At 38.4% G+C, this 24373-nt stretch overlaps 1 protein-coding gene and 1 pseudogene across 2 annotated transcripts in view; one reads left to right on the top strand and one right to left on the bottom strand.

The window, feature by feature from the left end:
- The window catches only part of PAPPA2 (pappalysin 2), a 400048-nt gene that overhangs the window by 223572 nt on the left and 152103 nt on the right, over positions 1-24373 (bottom strand). The window lies entirely within an intron of this gene.
- LOC111555326 lies at positions 14194-14703 on the top strand (annotated as a pseudogene).

Genomic DNA, 24373 nt, shown 5'->3' with positions numbered 1-24373 from the left:
TACAACAATATAAATATAAATAAATATGATATTGAAAGCGTAGAGGTAGGACTGGGATGGGGATAGAAGTGGAAGGAATACTTAAGCTGAGTCTTAATAAGTGTATCAAATAGAAGAGAAAAATAGTATTCCAGCAGGAAGGAATGACTTCTTCAAAAACACAAAAATGGGAAGAAGCCTGATGTGTTTGGAAAATGATGAGAATTTAGGCAATGATGAGAGATGAGAGTAGAATGACAGATAAGAGGAAAATGAAGATCTTAAGTATCTTGCTAATGAAAATGGTGACAAAATTGGCATGCATTTAATGTATTCTAATCACTAAAAAAAAAAAATGATGCTATTACTGACCTGAAACAATGTAATGCATTTTGCTATTTGGGAATTAGTGTTCACTCACTCTCATGATTTATAAGGCTTAGTTTGCAAGGAACTCTGAACCCCTGTAGTACTACTTCAGGCATCCACACTATTTCCTCAGGTAGGTGCTAGAAACAGGCAGAGCATCTGCCCAGATGTGCAGCAATTTTAATGGGTGTATTTAAGGACATAACATATAGGAAGGAGCATAGGTGATGCTGAGTGAAGTATTGGTGAATGTATTTACATTGAATCAAACAAAAACCTGGTCCCTTAGGAAGTCTCTCAAGAAGTCTCTCTCAAGAATTCTGTTTATTTTATTTTATTCATCTGAGTGCCAGGACAGCTTTCTCATCTGTTCCCTGTAGGAAATGCAGCTTTAGCCTGGACAGCATGGCAAAATTCCATCTCTACAAAAAATTAGAAAGATTAGCTGGACATGGTGGCATGTACCTGTAGCCCCAGCTACTTGGGGGGCTGAGGTAGGAGAATCACTTGATCCTGGGAGGTAGAGGCTGTAGCAAGCTGTGTTCATACCACTGTACTCCAGCCTGGGTGACAAAGTAAGACCTTGTAGAAAGAAACGGGGGGGGGGGGGGGGGAGAGAGAGAGAGAGAGAGAGAGAGAGAGAGAGAGGAAAGAAAGAAAGCAAGAAAGCAAGAAAGAAAAGAAAGAAAGAGAAAGAAAGAAAAGAAAAGAAAAGGGAAGGAAAGGAAAGGAGGAAAGAAAGAAAGGAAGGAAAGGAAAGGAAGAAATGGAAAGGAAGAAAAGGAAGGAAAGGAAAAGAAAGGAAAGAAAGAAAGAAAATGCAGCTGTTCCAGGAGGGATGTCTTTACTAGGGACAGTCCCAGGTGAAAGGAGGACTAGTTGTTTGTATGCCTCTACTATAATGAGTTTGGCTTTAATGCTTCCTGGCATTGCTAAAGTTTGCACTATTCATTTCAATGCCCTCCTGACTTTCAGAAACTCTTTACTTCCCAATGAGCCATGTGGCAACAGTAAATTATCAGAAACACACGCAAGAGTTCACCTCTCTGAATTAAAGATACATTGACTTATCTGACCAAAAGGACTTTGTTCAGAGCAGAATGAGAAAGGGAAAATCATCAGGCCAGAGAGTGGGAATGAAAATGGAAGTTCTTGGGGGCAGCTGTAGGATGATTATAATAATAATAAATGGAACAAAATATATTGAGCTGTTAGTCAGTGACTTCTCTTACCATTTGCTATGGTCTGAACGTGTCTTTCCAAAATTCCTGTGTTGAAATCTAATTCCCAATGTGATAGTTTTAAAAGGTAGGGCTTTTGAGAAGTGATTGTCATGAGGGTACTACCCTTATGAATGAGATTAGTGTCCTTACAAAAGAGGCTCAAAGGATTGCCTTTCTCCTTCCTCCATATGAAGACAGAGGTACTGTCTTTGAGGAAAAGGTCCTCACCAGACACTGAATTAGCTGGCACTTTGATCTTGAAATTCTCAGCCTTTAGTACTGTAAATTATAAATTTCTATTGTTTATAAATTACTCAGTCTAATGTATTTTGTTGTAGCAGCCCAAATGGACTAAGACACCATTTTATCCCATTTTTATTTCTCTTGGACTTAAATAGGCAAAACTGGAGTTAATTAGAGCAGCATGATTTTGGAAGTCCCACTATGTTGTACTAAGCACATAATGTTTTACTAACTCTGTATACATCAGCTGTGCTCAAAGTCAACTCTACCTCAGAAAGAGCTTTGTATTCCTATGGCTTACCCTCAGAAAGAGCTTTGCATTCCTATGGCTTACCATTATGAAGTTAGAAATGGCATTTGCTTCAAGATACCTTGATCTCAAACAAGAGGAAAACCAGCTGGTAAGTGACCTCTGGGGACAGTTGATGGTCTAAGCTGATCATTCTAAGGCCCATTAGATCTTTAGAGATCACTCTTGACCTTCTTAGATCACAGTTTTTATATTTGTACCTTCAACAAATTTATTTAGCACAAATTTGTTGAGTACCTACCATGTTCTGTATGCTATATTATCCTAGCAAACTGTGAGAGATTCAGGTTGTTTCATCCATCATATGAGGATAAAACTAATTTCTCAGTATAGAAATTAAATGATGAAATAAATGTAAAATATTTACCTCAGTGCTTGACACAAAAATCAGTACTCTTATCATTTCTTTCATTTCTGGCAGTACAAAGATAAACTGGTACACTTCTGTTCCCTCAGGGAACTCATTGTAAATGCTGCCTGAAACCACCCCAGTGTTTCAGAAGCACTATGGAATGGAGAGATGAACTACAGATAGTTGATCTTTCATGATCTCTGCAAGCAACAACTCTCAATTCAGTTCTAATTCTCAGCGTTCTGGGCAGAGAACACCATGAGAACTTTCTCCTGAATGTGTTCTAAACCCTAACTCTATCACCCTCAATATAGGTGTTAAGTTAAAAGAAAACTGTGAAATATTTTAAATTAAGTATAATTGATTAATGAGAACACCATACAGGTGCTGTCAAATGATAATCAATATTAATAAAAACTCTGGCCAAAGACACTCTATAATTCATACAAAGTGTTCTTAATTGTTATTTTTTTAAAGAAAGACCAATGTTTCCTGGCATTTGTGAGTGGTGTGTTCACTAGAGGCAGTTACTACAAGAGGCCATTGAACCTGATCAATTCCTCACTGACAGAGCAGGTTCCTCACAGTAGTTGCTTATGCAAAAAAAAAAATGTTGCCATCAACTGGTCATTTCTGGTTTTGAATGAAATTTCAATCTTTACTTCAAAGAAATTGGCTTTGTCAAAAACAACTGTCATTGCATTCTTTCTCTTTTTGTTTCAGATTGTTTCTTAAATAAGGCCTGGTGTGCTAAATTACTTGGAAGAGTGAGGTCTCATGGGAAATTTTGGATAGAAGCTACTAGAGGTGTCAGTCATTCCAACTGGGTTAGGGAGCCAGGGTGCCAAGGGGGCTGATGGTGAGAACAACAGCTTTGGCCGGTAGGTAGGATGCCCCCGTTTGTCTATCACTGTGCCCAAGGCCAAATCTGAGTTTCTTGATGAGCACATTACATCCTTCCTGATTTTGGGCTTGTCATCTTTCATTACAACAAATGCTTGTTGGATTAAAAAAGTAACATAATGACTTAGTCTGGGAACATCTCAGAAGACCCCAAGTAGCTTTTAGATCAATGATTATCAGATGTCCTCAACCTCAGAAGAACAGATTAAGTTATTAACATATTCATGAAGCAACATTCTTACTTGTTATGAATATATTAGCTATGCTTCCTTTTAGTCTTTCAATAACTCCTTCTGGCCTGGGGTTTTCTACTCCTGCTGTCTTCTCTCACTTAGAAGCCACTCTTTTGCCCACCTACCTTCCTCTCTCTTGATCCCTCTCTGTGGAAACTTTAACCTCTTTGCTGGTATCTCTGGCATCTCTATACCTGAAGTCAGAATGTACCTTTAGTATGAAGTCCATAAAAATATTATTATACCTTTATAAGGAAAATATGGAAAAGGGGAAATCAAGTAATGTTTATCTTGAGACAACGTACATAAATTTTGAATTGCTTTTTGTACTCAGCTAAGCCACTCTCAGATTTCTGACCCTCAGGAACTGTGAGATAATAAAGATTTGTTGTTTTAAGCTATAATTTTTCATTATTCAGCAATAGATAACTATTATCTGGTAAGACAGATTAACATAGGGCAAGAAACTATTTTTGTAAATGTTTTATTGGAACACAGTCATACCCATTTATTTACATATTGTCTGCAACTGCTTTCATACTACAACAATAATATGAAGTAGTTGTGACAGAAATTGTAAGCTCTGCAAAGGCTAAATTATTTACTATTAGTTCTTCATTGAGAAAGTATATAATTATAGAAGAAGTGTGATTTGAAATGTCTAGACTATCAATTTGAAAAAGGAATATCAGAAATCCATTTTCATTTTTTGCAGATTAAACAACTGTGACTTTAAGACGTAGGTAGCCTAAACAGCATCAATATAACTAATAGCAAAGCTGGACAAGAAATACAAAGTATCTGTGGTCTAAATATTTGTGTTTCTCCCCTATCTCCAAAAAAAAAAAAAAATGTATATGTTGAAATCCTAATGCCCAAGGTGATGGTTATTAGGATGTGGAGACTTTGGAAGGTGATTAGATCATGAAGGCACAACCTTCATGAATAAAATTAGTGCTTTAATAAAAGATAACCAAGAGAGACCCCTTACACCATTCCACCATGTGAGAACATGGCAAGAAGGTGCCATCTGTGAGCCAGAAAGCTGATGCTCACCAGACACTGAATTTGCTAGTGCCTTGGTCTTGGACTTCCCAGCTTCTAGAACTATGACAAATAAATGTCTGTGGCTTACAAGCCACCTATATTATGATAGTTTGTCATAGCAGCATAAATGGACTAAGACATCTACCTCCCAATCCAGTGGTTTCTTCAATACACCATACTACCTTCCCTAAGATAAGGCATCAAAATCAACGTATTGTTTCATCATGAGTTTACTGAGTTACTTTAAGTAAGTCACTGCAGGTCCCTTTACTCAATTTCCTGTAGCACTATTGTAGTATCATGAACATGTTATCGACATCTTAATGGATGACCATATTACTTGATATATTTAAGTCCATTCAAAAGTATATGAAAAAGAAAAATGACAGATTATGGAACGACCCATAGAACAGGTCATCTAGCACTAAGAACAGTTATAAAATTCAATTTAATTTTATTATTTTTACTCTTGTTCAGAGATTTAATAATTGAAAGTGGTAAGCTGAACAGTGTATACTTACTTTCAAAAATTACCTGCTGAATTATATATAAACACTTTTATGAAAGAAAGCAAATGAGCAGCACTAATTCAACTTTCTGTATCCATAGTAGACATTGTTAATCAAACACAACATTCTTTCCAACTGAATCAGATTACAGTCTCAGAATCCTTCTCAGTACCATGCTTCAGGAATCTAACTTTATTCAGTCAAAATTGGCACCTCAGTTAAAACTTATGCACTTTCTCTGACATAGAGAACGCCTTGCCATATAGTAGTCTTTTTACAGCATATGTGGATATAAGTTGGTTTCAGATTTCTTTTTAAAATAGATTGGCTACTGATTTACTGAAATAATTTAACTTCAATCTGTTTAACTCTAAGGCAGCTCCAAGGCACACGTGTGAAAGACAGTACTAATGGGATATTGTATTTGAGAAAGGATTTGTGATTCTGGTTTAAATTTACTGCAAGGTTCAGTTTAAATGCAACTTCCTCCCTGAGCCGTTCCCTGATGTGTGAAGTATGTCCTGGTTCACCTGACTGATACCAGTTTGTTTCTCTTATCCTGCCATAATTAGTAACCATACCCCCTTTCACTCTCAGTGGTGTCCCAATCTGGATGAAATACTATATGGCTATCCTATTGGCGGCCAATTTGGAAGAGGCCTCTCTTGTCTCTAAAACCCCTATAATACTTAATGGCTCAAATGTGACAAATGATTTATCTTGTATAATAGCTACTTCTAGTTATAATTTATGCCCCCACAACCCACTTCCCAGTTTGGATTACAAACGCTTTGAGGGAAGTTGTATTTCACTATTCATGGTTTCCAAAAGAGAGATGCAATGAATACAAATCCCATTACTCTTTTAATCCTTGTACCTCACACATACTAAACTGGAAGAAAGAACTTGTTGAATTACTTGACACTGTAAATTCTTTTACAGTTAAAACTATACCTCATTCATCTGGTAAACCTCACAGAGGCACAGGGCTTTGGACATCATCTGTGTGTGTATTTTTTAAATTAATTAATTAATTAATTTAATTTTATTATTATACTTTAAGTTCTAGGGTACATGTGCACAACATGCAGGCTTGTTACATATGTATACATGTGCCATGTTGGTGTGCTGCACCCATTAACTCATCATTTACATTAGGTATATCTCCTAATGCTATCCCTCCCCCCGCCCTCTCCCCACAATAGGACCCGGTGTGTGATGTTCCCCTTCCTGTGTCCAAGTGATCTCATTGTTCAATTCCCACCTATGAGTGAGAACATGCGGTGTTTGGTTTTCTGTTCTTGCGATAGTTTGCTAAGAATGATGGTTTCCAGCTACATCCATGTCCCTACAAAGGACATCAACTCATCCTTTTTTATGGCTGCATAGTATACCATGGTGTATATGTGCCACATTTTCTTAATCCAGTCTGTCACTGATGGACATTTGGGTTGATTCCAAGTCTTTGCTATTGTGAACAGTGCTGCAATAAACATACGTGTGCATGTGTCTTTATAGCAGCATGATTTATAATCCTTTGGGTATATACCCAGTAATGGATGGCTGGGTCAAATGGTATTTCTAGTTCTAGATCCTTGAGGAATTGCTGCACTGTTTTCCACAATGGTTGAACTAGTTTACAGTCCCACCAACAGTGTAAAAGCGTTCCTATTTCTCCATATCCACTCCAGCACCTGTTGTTTCCTGAGTTTTTAATGATTGCCATCCTAGCTGGCGTGAGATGGTATCTCATTGTGGTTTTGATTTGCATTTCTCTGAGTGAGTGATGATGAGCATTTTTTTCATGTATCTGTTGGCTACATGAATGTCTTCTTTTGAGAATTGTCTGTTCATATCCTTTGCCCACTTTTTGATGGGGTTGTTTGTTTTTTTCTTGTAAATTTGATTGAGTTCTTTGTAGGTTCTGAATATTAGCCCTTTATCAGATGGATAGATTGCAAAAATTTTCTCCCATTCTGTAGGTTGCCTGTTCACTCTGATGGTAGTTTCTTTTGCTGTGCAGAAGCTCTTTAGTTTAATTAGATCCCATTTTTCAATTTTGGCTTTTGTTGTCATTGCTTTTGGTGTTTTAGACATGAAGTCCTTGCCCATGCCTATGTCCTGAATGGTATTACCTAGGTTTTCTTCTAGGGTTTTTATGGTTATAGGTCTAACATTTAAGTCTCTAACCCACCTTGAATTACTTTTCATATAAGGAGTAAGGAAAGGATCCAGTTTCAGCTTTCTACTTATGACTAGCCAATTTTTCCAGCACCATTTATTAAATAGTGAATCCTTTCCCCATTTCTTGTTTTTGTCAGGTTTATCAAAGATCAGATGGCTATAGATGTGTGATATTATTTCTGAGGGCTCTGTTCTGTTCCATTGGTCTGTATCTCTATTTTGGTACCAGTATCATGCTGTTTTGGTTACTGTAGCCTTGTAGTATAGTTTGAAGTCAAGTAGCATGATGCCTCCAGTTTTGTTCTTTAGCTTAGGATTGTCTTGGCAATGCGGGGTCTTTTTTGGTTCCATATGAACTTTAAAGCAGTTTTTTCCAATTCTGTGAAGAAACTCATTGGTAGCTTAATGGGGATGGCATTGAATCTATAAATTACCTTGGCAGTATGGCCATTTCATGATATTGATTCTTCCTAACCATGAGCATGGTATCTTCTTCCATTTGTTTGTGTCCTCTTTTATTTCACTAAGCAGTAGTTTGTAGTACTCCTTGAAGAGGTCCTTTACATCCCTTGTAAATTGGGTTCCTAGGTATTTTATTCTCTTTGAAGCAATTGTGAATGGGAGTTCATTCATGATTTGGTTTCTGTTTGTCTGTTACTGGTGTATAAGAATGCTTGTGATTTTTGCACATTAATTTTGTATCCTGAGACTTTGCTGAAGTTGCTTATCAGATTAAGGAGATTTGGGGCTGAGACAATGGAGTTTTCTAAATATACAATCATGTCATCTGCAAACAGGGACAATTTGACTTCTTCTTTTCCTAACTAAATACCCTTTATTTCTTTCTCTTGCCTGATTGCCCTAGCCAGAACTTCCAACACTATGTTGAATAGGAGTGCTGAGAGAGGGCATCCATGTCTTGTGCCAGTTTTCAAAGGGAATTTTTCCAGTTTTTGCCCATTCAGTATGATATTGGCTGTGGGTTTGTCATAAATAGCTCTTATTATTTTGAGATAGGTTCCATCAATACCGAATTTATTGAGCGTTTTTAGCATGAAGGGCTGTTGAATTTTGTCAAAGGCATTTTCTGCACCTATTAAGATAATCATGTGGTTTTTGTCTTTGGTTCTGTTTATATGCTGGATTACGTTTATTGAGTTGCATATGTTGAACCAGCCTTGCAACCCAGGGATGAAGCCCACTTGATCATGGTGGATAAGCTTTTTGATGTGCTGCTGGATTCGGTTTGCCGTATTTTATTGAGGATTTTTGCATCGATGTTCATCAGGGATATTGGTCTAAAATTCTCTTTTTTTGTTGTGTCTCTGCCAGGCTTTGATATCAGGATAATGTTGGCCTCATAAAATGAGTTAGGGAGGACTCCCTCTTTTTCTGTTGATTGGAATAGTTTCAGAAGGAATGGTACCAGCTCCTCCTGGTACCTCTGGTAGAATTTGGTTGTGAATCCGTCTGGTCCTGGACTTTTTTTGGTTGGTAGGCTATTAATTATTGCCTCAGCCTGTAACTGGTCTATTCAGGGATTCAGCTTCTTCCTGGTTTAGTCTTGAGAGAGTGTAGTGTCCAGGAAATTATCCATTTCTTCTAGGTTTTCTAGTTTATTTGTGTAGAAGTGTTTATAGTGTTCTCTGATGGTAGTTTGTATTTCTGTGGGGTCAGTGGTGATATCCCCTTTATCATTTTTTATTGCATCTATTTGATTCTTCTCTCTTTTTTTCTTTATTAGTCTTGCTAGTGGTCTATCAATTTTGTTGATCTTTTCAAAAAACCAGGTCCTGGATTCATTGATTTTTTGAAGGGTTTTTTGTGTCTCTATCTCCTTCAGTTCTGCTCTGATCTTAGTTATTTCTTGCCTTCTGCTAGCTTTTGAATGTATTTGCTCTTGCTTCTCTAGTTCTTTTAATTGTGATGTTAGGGTGTCAATTTTAGATCTTTCCTGCTTTCTCTTGTGGGCACTTAGTGCTATAAATTTCCCTCTACACACTGCTTTAAATGTGTCCCAGAGACTCTGGTATGTTGTATCTTTGTTCCCATTGGTTTCAAAGAACATCTTTATTTACCTAGTAGTAAGGTAATCATCATTATGTACCTAGTAGTCACTCAGGAACAGGTTGTTCAGTTTCCAAATAGTTGAGTGGTTTTGATTGAGTTTCTTAGTCCTGAGTTCTAGTTTGATTGCACTGTGGTCTGAGAGACAGTTTGTTATAATTTCTGTTTTTTTACATTTGCTGAGGAGTGCTTTACTTCCAACTATGTGGTCAGTTTTGGAATAAGTGCAATGTGGTGCTGACAAGAATGTATATTCTGTTGATTTGGGGTGGAGAGTTCTGTAGATGTCTATTAGGTCCACTTGGTGCAGAGTTGAGTTCAATTCCTGGATATCTTTGTTAACTTTCTGTCTTGTTGATCTGTCTAATGTTGACAGTGGGGTGTTAAAGTCTCCCATTATTATTGTATGGGAGTCTAAGTCTCTTTGTAAGTCTCTGAGGACTTGCTTTATGAATCTGGGTGCTCCTGTATTGGGTGCATATATATTTAGGATAGTTAGCTCTTCCTGATGAATTGATCCCTTTACTATTATGTAATGGCCTTCTTTGTCTCTTTTGATCTTTGATGGTTTAAAGTCTGTTTTATCAGAGACTAGGATTGCAACCCCTGCTTTTTTTTTTGTTTTCCATTTGCTTGGTAGATCTTCCTCCATCCCTTTATTTTGAGCCTACGTGTGTCTCTGCATGTGAGATGAGTCTCCTGAATACAGCAAATTGATGGGTCTTGACTCTTTATCCAATTTGCCAGTCTGTGTCTTTTAATTGGAGCATTTAGTCCATTAACATTTAAGGTTAATATTGTTATGTGTGAACTTGATCCTGTCGTTATGATATGAGCTGGTTATTTTGCTCATTAGTTGATGCAGTTTCTTCCTAGCATCGATGGACTTTACATTTTGGCATGTTTTTGCAATGGCTGGTACCAGTTGTTCCTTTCCATGTTTAGTGTTTCCTTCATGATCTCTTGTAGGGCAGGCCTGGTGGTGACAAAATCTCTAAGCATTTGCTTGTCTGTGGAGGATTTTATTTCTCTTTCACTTGTGAAACTTAGTTTGGCTGGATATGAAATTCTGGGTTGAAAATTCTTTTCTTTGAGAATGTTGAATATTGGCCCCCACTCTCTTCTGGCTTGTAGAGTTTCTGCTGAGAGATCTGCTGTTAGTCTGATGGGCTTCCCATTGTGGGTAACCCAACCTTTCTCTCTGACTGCCCTTAACATTTTTTCCTTCATTTCAACTTTGGTGAATCTGACAATTACGTGTCTTGGAGTTACTCTTCTCGAAGAGTATCTTTGTGGCATTCTCTGTATTTCCTGAATTTGAATGTTGGCCTGCCTTACTATGTTAGAGAAGTTCTCCTGGATGATATCCTGCAGAGTGTTTTCCAAGCTGGTTCTATTTTCCCCGTCACTTTCAGGCACACCAATCAGATGTAGATTTGGTCTTTTCACATAATCCCATATTTCTTGGAAGCTTTGTTCATTTCTTTTTACTCTTTTTTCTCTACACTTCTCTTCTCTATTCATTTCATTCATTTCATCTTCAGTCACTGATACTCTTTCTTCCAGTTGATTGAGTCGGTTACTGAAGCTTGTGTATTTGTCACGTAGTTCTTGTGTTATGGTTTTCACCTCTATCAGTTCTTTTAAGGTCTTCTCTCATTGATTATTATAGTTATCCAGTCATCCATCCTTTTTTCAAGGTTTTTAGTTTCTTTGCGCTGGTTATGTAGTTCCTCCTTTAGCTCTGAGAAGTTTGATCAACTGAAGGCTTCTTCTCTCAACTCGTCAAAGTCGTTCTCCATCCAGCTTTGTTCCATTGCTGGCAATGAGCTATGTTCCTTTGGAGGGGGAAATGCGCTCTGATTTTTTGAATTTCCAGCTTTTCTGCACTGCTTTTTCCCCATCTTTGTGGTTTTATCTGCCTTTGGTCTTTGATGATGGTAACATACTGCTGGGGTTTTGTTGTGGGTGTTCTTTCTGTTTGTTAGTTTTCCTTCTAAGTCAGGACCCTCAGCTTCAGGTCTGTTGGAGTTTGCTTGAGGTCCACTCCAGACCCTGTTTGCCTGGCTATCAGCAGTGGAGTTTGCAGAAGACAGAATATTGCTGAACAGTGAGGATTGCTGTCTGACTCTTGCTCTGGAAGCTTCGTCTCAGGGGTGTACCCAGCCGTGTGAGGTGTGAGGTGTTGGTCTCCACCTAGTGGGGGATGTCTCCCAGTTAGGCTACTCAGGGATCAGGGACCCACTTGAGCAGGCAGACTGTCCATTCTCATATCTCAACCTCCATGCTGGGAGAACCACTGCTCTCTTCAAAGCTGTCAGACAGGGACATTTACATCTGCAGAGGTTTCTGCTGCTTTTTGTTTAGCTATGCCCTGTTCCCAGAGGTGGAGTCTACAGAGGCAGGCAGGCCTCCTTGAGCTGAGGTGGGCTCCACCCAATTCGAGCTTCCAGGTGGCTTTGTTTACCTACTTAAGCCTCAGCAATGGCGGGCGCCCCTCCCCCAGCCTCACTGCCGCTTTACAGTTAGATCTCAGACTGCTGTGCTGGAAATGAGGGAGGTTCCGTGGGGGTAGGACCCTCTGTGCCAGGTGTGGGATATAATCTCCTGGTGTGCCATTTGCTAAGACCCTTGGTAAAGCACAGTATAAGGGTGGGCGTTACCCAATTTTCCAGGTGTTGTGAGTCTCAATTTCCTTTGGCTAGGAAAAGGAATTCCCTTCCCTCTTGCACTTCTCAGGTGAGGCGATGCCTCGCCATGCTTTGGCTCTCACTGGTCAGGCTGCACCCGCGGACCAGCACCGACTGTCTGACATGCCCCAGTAAGATGAACCCGGTACCTCAGTTGAAAATGCAGAAATCACATGTCTTCTGTGTCACTCACGCTGGGAGCTGGAGGCTGGAGCTGTTCCTATTCAGCCATCTTGGGTGCACCCCCCATCATCTGTGTTTACAAAATTGTTTGAATGGATGAACAAATGAGCTAATGCACACAGTACAATTTTTCTCATGTTGTCCTTTACAACACTACAGAGAAATAAACTGGCAAAACTCATTAATTAAAATATCAACTAATATGAACCAAACAAGACTAACATCTTTCTTATTTCTCAGTTCATTTGAGTGGTTGACTGAAATGCAATTAAGTCTCTTTGAGTATTTTGGTATGGTAACTAAGAAGCATTGGGTCAATGGTGGCCCATCTCTGAAAATAAGACATAGATCTGATGACCCCTGAAGGCTTAGGTGGCACATCTGGGAAAACTGTTTTGACAAAATGGGACTCAGAATATGAACTATGCCTGGAGGTCATAAAATTCAATCTATAGTGGCCAAGTTCAAGGTTTAGCTTAATATCAAAATATCCAACATTCCAAAATGGAAAAGCTAAGGCTAAGAGGCCACACTAATCAGTACTTACTGGGTCAGAAACATCCTGGGAATAGTCTTTCATGATGCAACTTAACTACATTCCTCAAACTTCAGCTTTCACACTTAGTATGTCATCTAGCTGCTCCAAACATCACTCTCACAGCTCCAAAACCAATAGTTACAGGCCTCAACCTTCCTTTACTGAGCACAGTTTAGGTCAGCTTAGATTTTCAGACAAGTCATTTCAATCAATAAGATGTCCTGATTCCCTAAGAAGGAGCACTTTTTCAATTTCCTATGGAGTTTACTTGGACTCCTTCTCCATATGCCATAGTTTACTCAAAAAATGGACCTAATCCAACAATCCCACTACTGGGTACCTACCCAAAAAAGGGAAGTCATTATATGAAAAAGACACTTGCACACAGTTGTTTATAGCAGCACAATTTGCAACTGCAAAAATATGGAACCAGCCTAAATGCTGATCAGCCAATGAGCGGATAAAGAAAATGTGAGATATATATGTATATACCATGGAATACTACTCAGCCATATAAAGGAATGAAATAACGGCATTCACAGCAACCTAGGTGGAGTTAGAGACCATTATTCTAAGTGAAGTAACTCAGGAATCAAAAACTAAATATCATAGCTAAGCTATGAGGACACAAAGACATAAAAATGATAAAATGATATAATGCACTTTGGGGACTCGGGGGGTGAGAATTAAAAAACTACACATTGGGTACAGTGTACACTGCTCGTGTGATGGGTGCATCAAAATCTCAGAAATCACCACTAAAGAACTTGTCTGCTGCATTGCCACCACCACCACTCTGCCATGACAACCGCTGCCTCCTGCCCTGTAGCCCCCACCACCCCCTGTGTCACTGCTGCCTTGGGACCAACTGTATGATTAGGCCATAATCTTCAGGAAGTAAATACATTCCTCAGTTCTGCGGTGTTCTTGGTCACACATTTATGGAGTTTCTGAAGGGCAGTGGAGATTACTGCCAGGCACAGTGCAATCTCTATGCAGACAAGTGAACTGTAGAAATTAATTACTACTCCACCAAGAAGCCCCTATAGGAGTGGTTATCCTGGACACAGAAGTGTTGAATTGAAATCCGCAGAGCATTTTACAAGAGTTCTGACCTGGATGGGGTAAATCTCAGTGCACTTCTTTTCTGTTTGTTGCCTCAGTATTACTGGATTGAAGAATTGCTGCTTCTTGTTAGGAGGTTCATTTCATTTATCATTACAACTTCACACTCAAAGCACTGAGAATTTCAAGTGGAATATGTTGAAGTAGACTTCAGTTTCTTTGCATCATTTCTGTATTCAATTTTTAAATTATTTCATAATCCTATTGAGTCTTCTTTAGCTAAATTAACACAGCTCGAATGAACCACCCAGCTCCTGTGGAAGTCACATAAAGAACATGAGATTTCCTATTGCACACAATCCAAACAGTGATCTTAAATAAATGTATAGAGGAACTTAAGAAGTATGGAGTTACCACAATCATAAGAGTATGTGAAGCAACTTATGACACTATTCTTGTGGAGAAAGAAGGTACCTATGTTCTCGATTGGCCATTTGGTGATGGTGCACCACCATCCAACCAGATAGTTGCTGATAGGTTAAATTTCATAACAATTAAGTTTCATGAAGAACCTGGTTGTTGTATTGCTCTTCATTGCATTGCAGGCCTTGGGAGAGCTCCAGTACTTGTTGCCCTAGCATTAATTGAAAGTGGAATGAAACATGAAGATCCAATACAATTCATAGGAAAAAAGTAGCGTGGAGCTTTTAAAGGCAAGCGACTTTTGTATTTGGAGAAGTATCATCCTAAAATGCGTCTGTGCTTCAAAGATTCCAGCAGTCATATAAACAACTGTTGCATTCAATAAAACCGGGGTGCCTAATGCTCTTGGAAGTGGAACTTGAGATAGGACCTAATTTGTTACACACATTAGCCAACATGTTGGCTTAGCGAGTAGTCTAATGAAGCTTCCATAGAAGTATTGACAGGCAGTTTTACCAGGCCACAAGCTAGACAGATTTGGCAACCTCTGTGTTTGGGTTACAGTCAACCTGTTTGGACACCTGGCAAAAGATTCTTGCTGTCAGCATATAAAATGTGCTTGTCATTCGTACCAATTGACATTTCCCAAAATCAGGCAGTATTGAGTTATGACTTGTTTAAATCTATTTCCATGCCAGAATCTTATTGATACATAAGAAATTTAGGAAGATTAGGTGCCAAAATACCTAGCACTATACTTGTATATTTTTTGCACCATACAGAACTAAAATCTCAGGAACTATGAATACTTTAGACCTTATGTGGTTTATTCCTTCAATCATTTCAAACATTGAAAGTAGGGCCTACATGGTGATTTGTCTGCTCACTTTATGTTTACGTCTCCCATATTCATACCAGTAGACATCAGGTTTGCTTAGCCATTGATATTTTTTTAACCAAGCCTTACAATGATTATTTCATGTGTTTCTATAAATCTCACTTTGTGCTTTTATTAAAAAACTCCAGGCCAGGCACGGTGGCTCACGCCTGTAATCCCAGCACTTTGGGAGGTCAAGGCGGGTGGATCACGAGGTCAGGAGATTGAGACCATCCTGGCTAACACAGTGAAACCCCGTCTCTACTAAAAATACAAAAACTTAGCCGGGCATGGTGGCAGGCGCCTGTAGTCCCAGCTACTCGGGAGGCTGAGGCAGGAGAATGATGTGAAACCAGGAGGCAGAGCTTGCAGTGAGCCGAGATTGCGCCACTGCACTCCAGCCTGGGCAACAGAGTTAGATTTGGTCAAAAAAAAAAAAAAAAAAAAAAAAAAACCTCCATTTTGAAAATCTACATTGTACAAAAGCACATGTCTTTAATGTCTTCAGACAAAAAAGCCTTACAGTTAATTTAATGTTTGCACTCTGAGGTGCAGCTTAACAGGGAGGGCCTGAGAAAAAAAATGAGAGGGAACTATTAATAACTTTTAGCAAAATGTTGCCTTTGTCTTGTGTAGAACATGTAGAATATGCTCTTTAATTTAGTAAAATATTTTTAAAGGTAGAGATGCTTTGTTATTATAAACATAAACTTCCTGAAATTCTTGCAATTTTTTTCCATACTTATCAGAAGTTGTTTACCAACTTATTTTTGTTTAAAAGTGTGATTTTCTTTCCTTCTCTTCCCAACCTTGCTTGCAAAAAAAGAAGTGGGTTTCTGCTTATGAATTGAGCAGACATCTAATATTTTATATGCCTTCTGAGCTGTGTAACTTAATATTTGGATACTTGATAATCTGTTTTATTATATAATTGATAAAATGGTGATATGTAATAACGTTAGTTCAACCATATATTTATACTGTCTGGGGATGTGTGGTTACAGTACCGTGGGAGAAATAATTTGTCAGTGTTTACCAGCTTGTAAAAATGTAGTGCGAGAGCTTAAACATCTAAATAAATAATAAAATGCAAAAATAAAAGAACTTGTCCATGTAACCAAAAACCACCTGTTCCCAAAAAACTATTGAAATAAAATGAAATAATGGACCAAATCATTAAAACCCATACTTGAAACCCTGCTTAGTTACAATATGAAGTTTCTAGATATCTGAGAAGGCCCTTGCATAAAAATGACAGGGAGGAAATTAAGAAAGAAACATGATCTCAAGTGGTTTGCGTAGTTCCTAGCCAACTTTTCAGGTTTTCATATGTAATAACTGCGAACATTTAACAGGCTTCAAGCAAGGATGACTTAACACCAGATCCTGCTACAAGACAGTACATGGCCCAATTAAGTTAGCTTCCATGTCTCTAAGAAAATGACTAAGTTAGACCTTCCATGTGGCAATAGATGGGTCAATCTGATCTCCATTTGACACTTAGTAAAGGCTGGTAAACTAAGAAACAAGTTTAAATTGAAGAAAAGAAAGACAAAGTGCCTCCTCTCATTCCCCTCTTTCCCTTCACTATCCAACTGCTTTATCTCTCTTGCCCTCCCAGCTCCGCTTCTGGGTTGGGTTAGTAGCTTACTCATTCTTCAAAGCAGAATACTGCCTGCTGTAGAAAAAGGATATGGCTTTCTCAGCTCACTCATCGTTGGAGTTTTTCCTTATTTCCCAACCTCTCCTGTGACAATTGCAATGAAGCAGGGGCATATGGCTCTTTGTTCTTTTTAAGCTGGGACTTGCAGGCTGCTTTCCATGCCAACTGCAAAAAGAGATGCTATTTGGTCACCAAGCCTGCAGCCTCTCTGGGGGTCCCACTGTAGACAACACTGAATTAGCCCATTCAAATTTCCTGGAAGTCACATTACCCATTTGACAGGCAGTGTTCGGCTTTATTCTTATTCTGAACTTTTCTTCATACCCTCTTCACAAACCTGATCATGTTCCTTATTTTTTTTCTTCCCCAGCATCATCTACTTTATTAATGGTTATTTTGTGTAAAACTAGATGAAAAAAACTATGATAAACCTACGGCCACACAGGCAAGGGAGTCTACTAAGACAGAAATCTATGATTTCAAACTTCTCCTTCTGAGCCTCAAAAGTATCTTTTGAGGCTATGGAGTGAAGTGGAAGCATGGAATGAAATGGAGAAACTGAGCCATAGACTTTGACATAGTGTCCTCTGCCTTTTGCCTAATACCTTGGGTAGCTGAGTATAGTGCAGTGGGGAAACAAACAAGAGTCAGATGACTTCTCTTTGGATTATCTAATCCAACAATCAATGGGCTCTGTAATTTGAGAGATGCCTCCTCATCCATAAATAAAATGAAATAGTTGAACTAGGTGGTCCCTGAGGTCCAGCAATGAAGTTCTGTGACTCTGAATCTGAGTGGACTCATTATGTCTTTCAGAATTTACCTTGGTTGCACCTCCTTAGAGGTTTGCAGCAACTGGTTCAGAATTGGTTTTTTTCCACAATGACTTGGAAAGAAGGAAATGGAGTTAGACACATAAGTTTCTTTCACATTTCAGCGCTTGAAGATTGACCGGAAAGAGGCTGCTGTGAACAATCTCCACTTCCCTCAAGTTTCTACCCTGTCAGCCATCTTCTCACTCCCAAGAGACAACTGCCTTCTTCATCAAGAAGATCAAGGCTACCAGGAAAAACTTTTTCTAATCTCCGCCTGCATGCCAACAACTCATAAATCTGCATCCACCCTCCACTCCTTCCTTCCAGTCTCAGAGAAAGATGTGTCCTTTCTTCAGTTTGTGTCTGCCACTAGTGCTTGGATTTTGACCCCCTTCCTCCCCAACCTCCAGAAAAGGGCTACTCTCTTGATTCCTCTTCTTTAAAATTGTCCTGTAATACAATTATTTTAACCTTTCTAGAAAAGGACATTAAGGACACAAAGTGGCCTTTTTCTTGCACTTAGGAGCAGAACCAAAACTGATTCTTTAAGATGATACTGGATTTTTGCATAAAGATAGAGCATTGTTCATTATACTACATAGCTTCCTCTATAATTTCTGTCCAGTATGATTACCTATGGCAGTTGTTCTCTTGAGAAGCTGTTTGTTTTCATCTTGTAAATAGAGTAAACAATGTAACTTAGCTACTTCCTTGTTTGTATTGATTCTGGGAAGCTCAGAACTAAAATGGTGGCCTCTCTCCAGCACTCTAACTCTAATACATGGGCAATCACTTTGTCACTTTGTATACTGAATTTGCCACTGCCTCAGTTTTTTTTTTTTTTTTTTTTTATTTTGGAGGCAGGGTCTCACTCTGTCACCCAGGCTGGAGTGCAGAGGTGAAATCTCAGCTCACTGCAACCTCTGCCTCCCAGGTTCAGGCGATTCTCATGCCTCAGCCACCCAAGTAGCTAGGATTATAGGCGTGCACCACCACGCCCAGCTAATTTTTAGATTTTTAGTAGAGACAGGGTTCCACCATATTGGCCAGGCTGGTCTCAAACTCCTGGCCTCATGTGATCTGCCCACATTAGCCTCCCAAAATGCTTGGATTAAAGCCACGAGCCACCGCACCTGGCCAGTCTTTTCTTATGCGTCCTCATTTTCTCCTTTTAAATTCATATTTCTTATATTAAATTCTTATATTACATGAACATATAAAATCCAACTTAAGTCCTACCTGAAAAAAGGTATGGTGTAACTAGCACCTAAACAGATGAATAGATACTTCTTTCAGAAACCTTTTATTTAGAAATATGTATCAAAATATATAAGGATTTCTCTAGGTATGGAAATAAAATTCAGATGAGTTAATGAATGAATGGATGAATGAATAGGATAAATGAAAGAAAGTAAAACTAAGAAAGGCATTGGAATAAGCCTTAGAAAAAGATTCCGTAGATTTGAGTTTTATTATAATATTGGCCACAATAAAGTCTTGAAATACTATAAGCCACTCAAATTAATCTCATAAAGATTCTCTAATAGCTCCCCCAGAATGCTACAGATAGGAGAGGTTACTACTGCATAGGATATCTTCATTACATATCCTTATCAAAACTACCTGTGGCAGACTAGGCTACTAATGAAAGAAAAAAATGTGATTTTTATCAATTTGCTGACCAAGGGTCAATGATCATGCAGAAAGGTACAGAAATGACAGAATTAGGAATGACGACTTTTTCCATTATATTAAAATCTATGGAAAAGGGCTAGAACAAACCATTGAACAGAATACTTACATATAATTACAAGCATTTAATAAAAGTATTATGTGCCACATTAAGTTAGTCTGATTAACTGTCATTTTAATATTGGACTGTGAATACCTCATAATGCTACCCTATTTTCACTGTTAATGGTTAGGTCATTGAACAAATGACAGTTATTATCACGGTTATTATCCTAAACCTTCTTATAGATGCCAGATGCCAATTCTCTGTGACATTACGTCCCCGTATAATATACTCTCTCTACTGGTCTCCCTACCCATCTTTCAAGAACAACCTGAAATCCCATTCCCTCCCAGATTGAGTCCTTCTAGTCAGAAAGCACTCAACATAGAAATGATTCTTAGAATTATTTTGATGATGGTGTGCAGGGTTAATTTGGGGTTAACATGGAGGGAGCCTGGAAGTAGAAAGATAAGTTGGTTAGTTATCATAAAAATTCAGACTTAGGGGGCTAAAGATAATTAAAGATAGCACTTGGCTTTATTCTACTCAATATTGCAATTATATGCATACATGCCTGTCTCTCTCACCTGAACTCTGAGGACAAGAATCATACCCCTAATGTCTGCTACTGTGTCTAAATCGTAGTAGATATTCAATAAATGTTTATTATAAACTGAATGAGTAAATGAATAAATAAACAGAATGAGATGCAAAAAAAGCCATTGTGACTCTTTTTAAAATTCTTTTCTATTGGCTCCTCAGCAAAGCAGAGGAAAGTGAAAACCTATATTAAAAAGAGAACAGGGCCATTTTACTATCTTAATCATCACCACTCTTCCCCAGACCTTGGATGTGCTCCAGGTTGTTGATGTTCCTCATAAAACCTGCTGCCCAGAACTGTGCAGATTCCAGACAAAATCTGACCAGGACTGTGTCTAAGGGGAGCATCTCCTTCAGCAATCTATACTCTTTTCCCTTTTTAACAGAGCCCAAGATTGTTGGATATTTTTAACGGCCACGTCACACTTTGACTTCACATGAAGCTTACAGCCACCCAACACCCATGATTATTTTCCCATTTAATGCTGCAAACATAGGCCTCCACCAGCTTGGTTTACACATTTTTTATATCCTAAACTCTAATTTCATTCCTATAAATCCTAACCCCCGACACACACACACACAACTTTGAAACATTAATTCAGCAGGCAATTCTGAGTACCTACTGGTACTGAGCACAATTAGGAGACATAGGCATTCCTAGAAATGGCTATGGAATAGGAGACATAGCCATTCCTGAAGAATAAATCTGCCTGAAAGCAGAGTACATTAGAGAGAACATGCTCATTGTACTCAGCTTTATGTTTTCACACTCAAATAGGAAAAAGGCCTCTGAGGGGAGATAGGGCACAGATTCCCTATGGGGCAGGGTGATTCATGTCTCATGCTTTCTGCCTCATGATGAATCCTTATTACTATATAAGGTATGATCCTGCCCTTGTAAAATTCCATGCTGAGATAAATATCTTTTTCACATCTCCTCTTCAATCACCTTAACGTCTTCTTGAGAATATCCATCATTTCATCAAATCCACCACTGAATCCAATGCAGTGTCTCACCAAACACTTTCACTTATGAAGTATCTTTAAGTCACAAGGCACTTTCAACAAGCATTATCTCGTGTGAATTTCACAATATCCCTCTGAGGTAGACAGGGCAGTTAGCCACTTCTTTACACATCCTCCACAGATCCCACTCTACCACAGATGGCCCTCTGTAGCCCAAGTCCTGGAAGCTTCACAGCTCATTGAGAATGGCCTAATGAGCTCTATGTCTCCTGTCTTCCCCAACCACTCTCTGCCTAACTCATTCAGTTCAGGCACGCTAGCTCCTTCCTGTTCCCTCTGCCTGGAATAAGTCTAGATTCCATGTGGCTCACTACCTTGCTTCCTTCAGATATATGCTTAAATATCATCTTTTCAGTAAGATTTTCTACAGACACCCTTTACCCTGCTTCCACGGCAAGTACTCTCTGTTTCCATTATTTCTGCTGAATTTCTTTCTCTGGCACTTACCACTGTCTGGCCTATGATGTACACACTTGTTTATTCATTGCCATTCTATAGTTCACAGATTGTAAGCTCCATAAGAGAAGAAAAATTTATTTTCATTGCAGTATACCACACTGCACTACAAAACCTAAAACAGTGTCTGGCCTAGAACAGGTACTCAATGAACATTTGTTGAATATGAATGAATGAATATGAATAAGCAAATAATTAAATTATGTGACAACACTGGAGCAAAAACTATAATCTAATTCTTCTCGTTTCTAGTTTCCTAGTTCTTTCCACAGTGCCAGAATAATTTTCCTAACCATTTCCGACCTACTACCCTTTTCTATCTAGATTACTATAGGAACTTACTAACACATCTTCCTGCCTCTAGGCTCTCTGGTCCGTAACACTGATTCTGGATACCGCCTCCAGATTAGTTTTCTGAATCATTAGTCAAACATTCAATATTCAATGGCTTAAGACTTCCATTTCTAGTATAAAGAGTTTAGAATCCCTGATCATACCTCTACTGAAAACAACTAAAACCAGTGAATATACAAAAATAAATTTTAAATGCATTGTAAAGTTGGAAAGAAATTAAAGGATATCTTCAGACTCCACATACAAAGTAAAAACAGGAATCTAGAAAATAAACATTTTCTGAAGCCACTGACTTGTCTGAGGGCTCTCTCTATTCCTAATGCCCAGGAACTTCTTTGACAGCCTTTTGAGAATCTTGGATAAAAAAGGGCTTATCAAGGTAGGGTGTTCGGTAAGACAGCCTCACATAAAGCCAGAATTCCTAAGGACTGCACTGTCCATAAAACAGGGTACCAAAAATATTAAAAATTAAAAAGCCCGCTTTATCAAGAGGTACAGCAAGAAAACCCGTATTCCTTGGCCTTGACTCAAAATACAGGGGGAAAATCTTCCCTGACAATTATAGCTATGAGCCAAATATCACAGATTTGCACCTCAAATTCATAAGATAGTATGGTCTAAAAAATTATGCCGATAATATATTTTAAAGTGGTTTTATGTTGGTAGTGCCCTAGGCAATCGCCAGAAGTAATACAGCATATATTTAACTCAGGTTGGAAAGAAATTGAACAGATAAAGTTTTAAGGAACATGGACTCACAATCAAAAATCACACATGAAGAAACAAAACACTGTGAGGAAGAGTAAGCAGCAATAACAAATAACAGAATCAGACTAGCTGATGTAAAATATTTTTAAATGCTTACTGTTTTCAATTAAATTTTTTCTTTTGAAATAAACTGTAGATTAGCATTGTAAGAAATATTACAGAGTAGCCTTGTATACATTTTACCTGGTTTCCTTCAATGATGATATCTTGAAAAACTATAATACAATACCACAACCAGGATACTGGCATTGATCCAATCCATCAATCTTGTTCAGATATCTCCAGTGTCACTCATACTTGTTTGTGGGTGTTTTTATTACTTAGGCAAGTTCATGTATCCACCACTTTAACATGCTTTTAAAAATAAAAAAAGCATATCCAAAGGATGAATTAATAACAAAAATAAATAAAAAATGGCTAGGCAGATGCAACAAAGAACTAAATATAACTTATGGAGATTAAAAGTACACTAATAAAAATTAACAGTTTATTGGTGGGTTGTAAAAGCTGGTTAGCCAAACCTAAAGAAAGAGTCAGCTGGGCAAATACAAAAACAGCTATTCAAATGCAGCACAGGACAGCAGAGACATGGAAAAACTGAAGAGATAATAGAGCACACGGAGGACAGAGGGAGAGGTATACATTTAATAGAAAGTCCAACCAACCTAAGTGTCCATCAGTGGATGACTGGATAAAGAATATGTATATATACACGATGGAATAATATTCAGCCACAAAAAGGAAAGAAATCTGCCATTTGCAGTAACATGAATGAAACTGAAGGTCACATATTAAGTGAACTAACTCAGGCACAGAAAGTCAAATGTTGCATGCTCTCACTCATATGTGGGAGCTAAAAAAGTTGACCTCACAAAGGTAGAGAGTAGAATGATAGATGCTAGAGGGTAGGAAGTGTGGGTGGGTGGAAACAGATATGAAGAGACGTAGGTTAGGTACAAACATACAATTAGATAAAAGCTATAAGTTCCACTGTTCAACAGCAGAGCAGAGTGACTACAGTTAACAGTAATGCATTGTATATTTTAAGGCAGCTGGGAGAGAGGAACACATAGAAATTATAAACTCAAAGTGATGATACCTCAAAAACCCTGACTGAATCATTACACATTGTATACATGTAACAAAATATCACATGCACTCAGTCAATACATAAAATGTTATATATCAATAAAAATAAATACAAAAATAAGAAGAAGAAAAAGAAAACACATATATCTGTTAAAACAGACACGTATATATCCATATATCATTTACGGTTCCTAAATGCTTATGGATCAAATCCCTCAGCCCAAAATCTAGGGATTGTTGTCCTGTATAACTCTTCCAGTTCTCTTCCTCACTTTTCTCTAAAAAATTTTCCTCCTTTCAAGCTGTTCTTTTTAGAGTGGCCTTAACATGTTTGCACATCTGTACTTTGGTTCATGTAATTGACCTTTCTTCTGCTCTCTACTGTACATATTTTAAGAAACTCAGCCAGGCACAGTGGCTCATGCCTGTAATCCCAGCACTTTGGGAGGCTAAGGCGGGCAGATCACAAAGTCAGAAGTTCAAGACAAGCCTGGCCAATATGGTGAAACCACATCTCTACTAAGAATACAAAAATTAGCCAGTCATGGTGTCACACACCTGTAGTCCCAGCTACCTGGGAGGCTGAGGCAGAAGAACCACTTGAACCTGGTAGGCGGAGGTTGCAGTGAGCTGAGATAGCACTCCAGCCTGGGTGACAGAGCAAGACTC

This window comes from Piliocolobus tephrosceles, chromosome 1 (genome assembly GCF_002776525.5).
Source record: "Piliocolobus tephrosceles isolate RC106 chromosome 1, ASM277652v3, whole genome shotgun sequence".
Lineage (NCBI taxonomy): Eukaryota > Metazoa > Chordata > Mammalia > Primates > Cercopithecidae > Piliocolobus > Piliocolobus tephrosceles.
This window is presented reverse-complemented; position numbering and strand designations above follow the sequence as displayed.